The sequence below is a fragment of the Pongo abelii genome, chromosome 9, assembly GCF_028885655.2.
Source record: "Pongo abelii isolate AG06213 chromosome 9, NHGRI_mPonAbe1-v2.0_pri, whole genome shotgun sequence".
NCBI classification, from domain to species: Eukaryota; Metazoa; Chordata; class Mammalia; order Primates; family Hominidae; genus Pongo; species Pongo abelii.
In genome coordinates this window covers 62,850,303-62,856,855 of record NC_071994.2, presented here as the reverse complement: position 1 = coordinate 62,856,855, position 6,553 = coordinate 62,850,303, and positions in this window count along the sequence as shown.

Sequence of the window (6,553 nt, the reverse complement as noted above, 5' to 3'; positions counted from 1 at the left end):
TGATAAGGAAAATCCAGAAGTAAGTATTTTGCACCATTTCTCAGAATTACTCACTGTAGTATCTGGCTTAATAACACATCCCTTTAATGGCTGCCTTCCCATCCCTGCATCATTCCCTCTCCCCCAGCTTTCTGGTGTTCCCTGCACCTCCCAAATATACAAATGCACTAGAATCATTGTCATAAAGATAGGTTGTTCTGGAGGAACCTCAATCAAGATATAAATAGTCCCTGGGAGTGGGCAATGTCTAGCAATGTTACAAATTCTCATGTCTTTTGACCTGGCAAATCTAATTCTAATAACAATTTTAACAAGTATATTCACACATGTGCAAAATAACATATATAAGGTTATTCACTGAACCACTATTTGTGATAGCAAGAGACTGACACAATTTAAATGCTCATTAATAGGGAACTGGTTAAATAAATCAAAGTTCATTGATACAATGAGATACTATGCAGCAAAAAAAAAAAAAAAAAAAAAAAAAAATGCCTACTAACTTGGAACAATCTTCAAGATTTATTTAAACGAAAAAACAAGATACCAAACAGCATGTGTGATACACTACCATTTGTGGAAAAGGGGGAGCATAAACAAACATGTATTTGATTGTAATCACAGATTTTCTTTCTGGAAGAATAAGAAACTGGGAAATTTTTCTTTTTTTTTTCTTTTTCTTTGGATTTTCCTCTTGTTGCCCAGGCTGGAGTGCAGTGGTGCAATCTTGGCTCACCGCAACCTCCACTTCCTGGGTTCAAGCAATTTCCTGCCTCAGCCTCCCGAGTAGCTGGGATTACAGGTACCCACCACCACACCTGGCTAATTTTTGTATTTTTAGTAGAGTTTTGACTGCATTTTGACCACATTTGACTGCATTTTGATGTGGAATTTTTTTCACATTTTGAAGTACTTTGGATTTTTTCCTTTTTTTTTTGAGACAGAGTCTTGCTCTGTTGCCCAGGCTGGAGTGCAATGGCATAATCTCAGCCCACTGCAAGCTCCGCCTCCCGGGTTCATGCCATTCTCCTGCCTCAGCCTCCCGAGTAGCTGGGACTACAGGCACGTGCCACCACGCCCGGCTAATTTTTTGTATTTTTAGTAGAGACGGGGTTTCACCGTGTTAGCCAGGATGGTCTCGATCTCCTGACCTTGTGATCCACCCACCTCGGACTCCTAAAGTGCTGAGAATACAGGCGTGAGCCACGGCGCCTGGCCAGGAAACTTTTCTTATATAAACCCTTTGGTGCCTTTTGAATTGTGAGCTATGTGAGTGAATTACCTATTCAGAAAAAAATGACTTAATTGAAACTTTTAAAAAATGAATGTGGAAAAAAGATTTTATATTCAGAAAGTTATTTTGGGTCATTTCAGAAACACATTTATTTGTATAAAGTTAGATGTAACTACAAACCACAAAACTACAAATTGCAATATGTCCAACAAATGTGTGCCAACAGCCACCTAGAGCTTTAAAAGGTTTAGATAATGTGTTAATTAATCAGAGAGGTAGAAAGAATAAAAGACAGGTAAGTTGTTGAAGATCCCAAAGTCACAGTTGGGGACTTGGAAGCTCTCATTATAAATAACATCTCACCTATCCTGTGAACCTGCTATGAGATTAGTATGTACATGTTATAGATGAGGAGACTAAGGCTAGAGAGCTGAAGGGACTGGCTGAAGGTCACTTAAGCAGAACACGAATTCCAGGGCTATCTGACCCCAAGGCAAGATATGTGCCAACATCCCCTCAGTGCTATCTATTAAAGATTCAGACCTTGATGAGAGGTGATTAGAGCATTGAATAAGGGGTCATCGCCCAAGGTCCAGGCCTGAAAGTACTCTAGTAAGCAGGAAGGATAGCCATTTGGTCTTTGGCCCCTTTGTACAGATTTTCATGCCAGAGCCAGAGCATAGGGTCCACATCTTTCTGTGACTACAGCATGACAATGCCATACTACAGGGAGAGAATCTATCAAAACTGGTTTGGAAACTATTTTTGACAAACATCTAGTAAACACATTTTATGTGCACTAAACTGAAAGTTCTTGAAAGTACAGATCATTTTGCCTTTGTAGCCCCTGGCTCAGTGCCTGGCACATAGAGGTTTCTCAGAAAATATTTGGTGAGTGAATGAATGAGCCAACAGTTGGCAGCACAGTGTGAGGCAATGCAGGAAGTCCAAAGAAGTAAAATACACAGTGCTAGGTTATAACTCAGTTGAGGAGACAAGACAAAAATACCACAATATTTAGGTAAGCATAGGAGACAGGCTATAAATAAGGCCCCTGTGTCAAATGAAGCCTGAGCTACATGCGATCAGAAGTAGAAGAATAGCCCTGTACAGTACAGTGATGGGAATATGTCACCTAGATAGGCAGAGATCAAGAGGAAGGCATTCTAGGGAAGACAATTTCTAGTGGAGATGTTTTATAAGCCCAACAGCTTGACACAGGGGAAAGAACTATAAGATTTGGAATTACGCCCAAGGTTTGAATCCCAGATCTACCCTTTATTGATGGGCACAATTACTTAACCCCTCTGATAAGGATAATATCTCACAAGACCATTGTGAGAATTAAGCTAATTATATTGAGAACCTAGTCCAGTGACTCACTCACGGTAGGTGTTCAATAAATGATTTTTCACCTTCATACATGGAACCCAAAAGTCTTCAGCCAATGGCTACAGGTAACAGTGAAGAAAGGGTGCTGGCTGGAACACTGGGAGAGATTTAGGGGGCTAAGCTCCAGGAAACAGACTGGGATGGAGGTAATGTGGGGTGGAAGAATGGGGCTTCAGAGCCAGACTGAGATAGGCGGACTCCACAGCCCCACCTGTGGCCATTTTAGACGGCTGGTATTAAGGATCTTGTCCTTCCTAGAATGCCGGGCTGAAGACAAACTGGAAAGAAGGAGGACTAAGGAGAGGGCAGAGGAAAGATATTTTTCTCCAAGCCCTGAGATCCTCCAGACCTTGAGCCAACTGGAGAATAATAGGGAAACTGAAGTCCCCCAATAGTATGTGGGGCCTCCCTAGATCCAGGGACAGTCTAAAACTGGATTCGGGTAGTGGGGCCAAGGGAGATCCTCCACTGCTGCCCCTGAACATCGCCTCAGCCCCACGCCTCAGTGAGCAATCCAAGCTCCAAGCCTAGACAGAAAGCCCTCTCCTCCTCTAGATCTTAGTCTCCCTCCTTTGGCTTGTTGCTCTTTGATCCTTCACTTATCTTTGTTTCTGTTTTAGTCTTTATCTCACCTTTTCTGTCTCTGTTCCAATTGTTCTTTCTGTCTTTGTTTCTATCTAAAAGTTTCTTTTTCCATTTTACTCACATTTCTCTGAATAACAAGGCATGGCTCCCTGGGAAATTTTCTTTGCATTACAAAAACCCAAAACAAAGCAAAACAAAAACACCCAATAAGCCTGGGTGTTTTGGTATTCACAAAAGCATATGACTCTAAAAGCCAGTAATAATTTAGATTCATACCTCTATACCATAAACAAAAATATATCTTAGACATATTAAAGAGTTAAACATAGAAAAGCCAAATCACAGAAAAACTGCAGGAAATTGAATTTACTATTTATCAGATCTTTGAAGGAATGGTAACTTTCAAAGCATTAAAGCAAAGAAGAAATCATGAAGGAAAAGATTTTGATTACAGTGATACATGCTTGTAATCCCAACTACTGGGTGGCAGGGACAAGAGGTTGGTGGGCGGCAGTGGTGAGGTGGGAGGATTGCTTGAGCCTAGAATTTCGAGACCAGCCTGGGCAACATAGTGAGACCTCATCTCTTTTTTTTTTTTTCTGAGATGGAGTTTTGCTCTTGTTGCCCAGGCTGGAGTGCAGTGGCACAGTCTCTGTTCACTGCAACCTCCGCCTCCCGGGTTCAAGTGATTTTCCTGTCTCAGTCTCCCAAGTAGCTGGGATTACAGGCGCCCGCCACCATGCCTGGCTAATTTTTGTATTTTTAATAGAGATGGGGTTTCACCATGTTGGCCAGGCTGGTCTCGAACTCCTGACCTTAGGTGATCCACCTACCTTCGCCTCCCAAAGTGCTGGGATTACAGGTGTGAGCCACCACGCCCAACCTGGTCTTAAAAAAAAAAAGTGAAGCTTCTGAACAAAGAAAAGTAACAAGATAAAAATAAAAAGTTTGCAGTAAAGCAAATAATAAATATTTAAATTATATAAAGTTCATATCATAAAAAGAACAATTAAAGCCTGAGTAAACATATTTTCCATAAGTTGAAAAATGTCAACATAAGGAAAAATGCTTAGCTTCTTATTTTCAGGCATATGCAATTAAAACATTAATAAGAACCTTTTCCCTGCCATTATTCTAGCAAAAAGTAAAACAATGATAATACACAATGCTTGTGGTTAGGTAAATTTGTACAACACTTTTGGACCGGTATTTGGCAATAATTATCAAGAAACTTTAAACTATTTGTACCTTTGTTCCTTAATTCCATTCCAAGATATTTATCCCAAGGCAGCAGATTTTAAACTATACTTCTGGCAAGCCAAGAAGTGCTACAGAATTGTCTGTGGAACTGATAGTAGGGATATGCATTAACCAAGGTTTGGGGCTATAAGCAAGAAAAACTAACCCTGATTACCTTAAGCAAAAGGGCAATCCACAGGGAAAACCTGGACACTCACAGAATCAATGAGAAGCTACAAAACAACGTTCTGAAAATAGGCAGGAAACAAGAGAATTCCAGAGGGCTAGGCAGCTGGAACCACACTACAGGTCACGGAGCAAGAACAGTTAGGTACATGTGGCACTGCTGCTGAGAGGAAAATGACCTCTAATCACCCCCAAACTGTCATATGCCTGTGATTCATAAGAAAGGATGTCTGATTGACTGAACCTAAATCACATGCCTCAGGCTTTTCAAGGAAGCAGGAGGTGAGGGTGAAGACTCTGGGTCTCTGGTTTCCTGATGGGTGATGGGAACTACCTCTCAAATCTACACACATATGGGGAACCCTCAAGCAGAAGACTTGGGTACTAATTGCAGGATGATATGGATGCTGGACAGCTGAAAAGCAGGAAATATTTATCAACTACTGGGTGATATTCAGAGATGCCGACCACATAAAGCTCTCAGCTTCCTACCCCCACTTCAACCAGAGCAACTCCACCTTCATCACCTTTTCCAAATAGGCTTCCAGGCAAGATTTTGTCTGCTGAAAGATTTCTGCAGCTTCAACACATTTAAGAAGCCCTTGTGGATCGCCAAGAAGGCTGGCTTAATATACCTTACCAACTGTTTTCTCCTTTGCTGTCTTCCAGTGACAAGACTGGAACAATGCTTATTTTTCTAGTCTCCCTTACAGGTAGAGGTGGCCATGTAACACAATTCTAATCAAATGAGACATTAAGTCTGTATCCACTGGAGGTTATTTGGGGATGATAAAAACAAAAAGGTAGACCTGACTGGCATTATCTCTACCTCTTTCTGCCATGAATGCTGATGTTACAACTGCAATTTCAGCAGCCACTTTGAGAACATAAACATGAGAAAATGGCCAAGAGAACCAAAGCCAACATCCAACCACCTCTGAATCTCTTGTTATATGAGAAAAATAGCCTCTTATTTTAAAAGCAATTTTAAGAAGATTTCTTTCCTTGCAGCTTATATAATTATTTATTGATATATCCCTAAGGGAAAAATCTAGAAGAAGTAAAAATATATACATATATATACATATATGTGTGTGTGTGTATATATATAGAGAGAGAGAGAGAGAGAGAGAGACAGAGAGAGAGAGAGAGAAAGTTGTTCATTACAGAATTTTCCAAACTGGTTTAAAAAAATAACTAAATCTAAATGTCTATCTATAGGAGATTGCTTAAATAAATTACAGTCTATCCATTAGATGAACTACTATGCCACTATGCCTGTAGTGAGATAAATAATTATGAAGCTATTATATGTTTATGACATAATAGTAATTAAAGCCCTAGAATGAGTAATTGTATCTATGTTATGTACTATACATACAAACCCAGCTATCTGCAATGGCCACTGTCACCTTTAAAGGAACTGAATCACCCACTGCACCTGATGAGCAGAGCAGCTGTAAACATGTTCTGTGCTGTGTGGCTCAATGACCACCTCCACTCCACACAGCTGATTGGCTCAGGGGTGGACATCTGATCCAGAGTACCCAACATCCTTTGAGATGCTTATTGCAAAACTCTCTGCTCAAACAGGGGTGAATTGGGCCAGTAAGATTCTCATCCTTTGGAATCAAAATTGGTAGAATACCAAGAGAATCAGACAAATCACATCAGGAGCTGAAGTTTAAAGAATACATAGAATGGTCAGTCATAGTGGCTTATCCCTGTAATCCCAGCACTTTGGGAGGCTGTGGCAGGAGGATCATTTGAGGCCAGGAGTTGGAGACCAGCCTGGGCAACATAATGAGACCCCATCTTTACAATAAATAAATAAATTAGCTGGGCATGGTGGCATGCACCTGTAGTCCCAGCTACTCTGAAGGTTGAGGCAAGAGGATCGCTTGAGCCCAAGTTTGA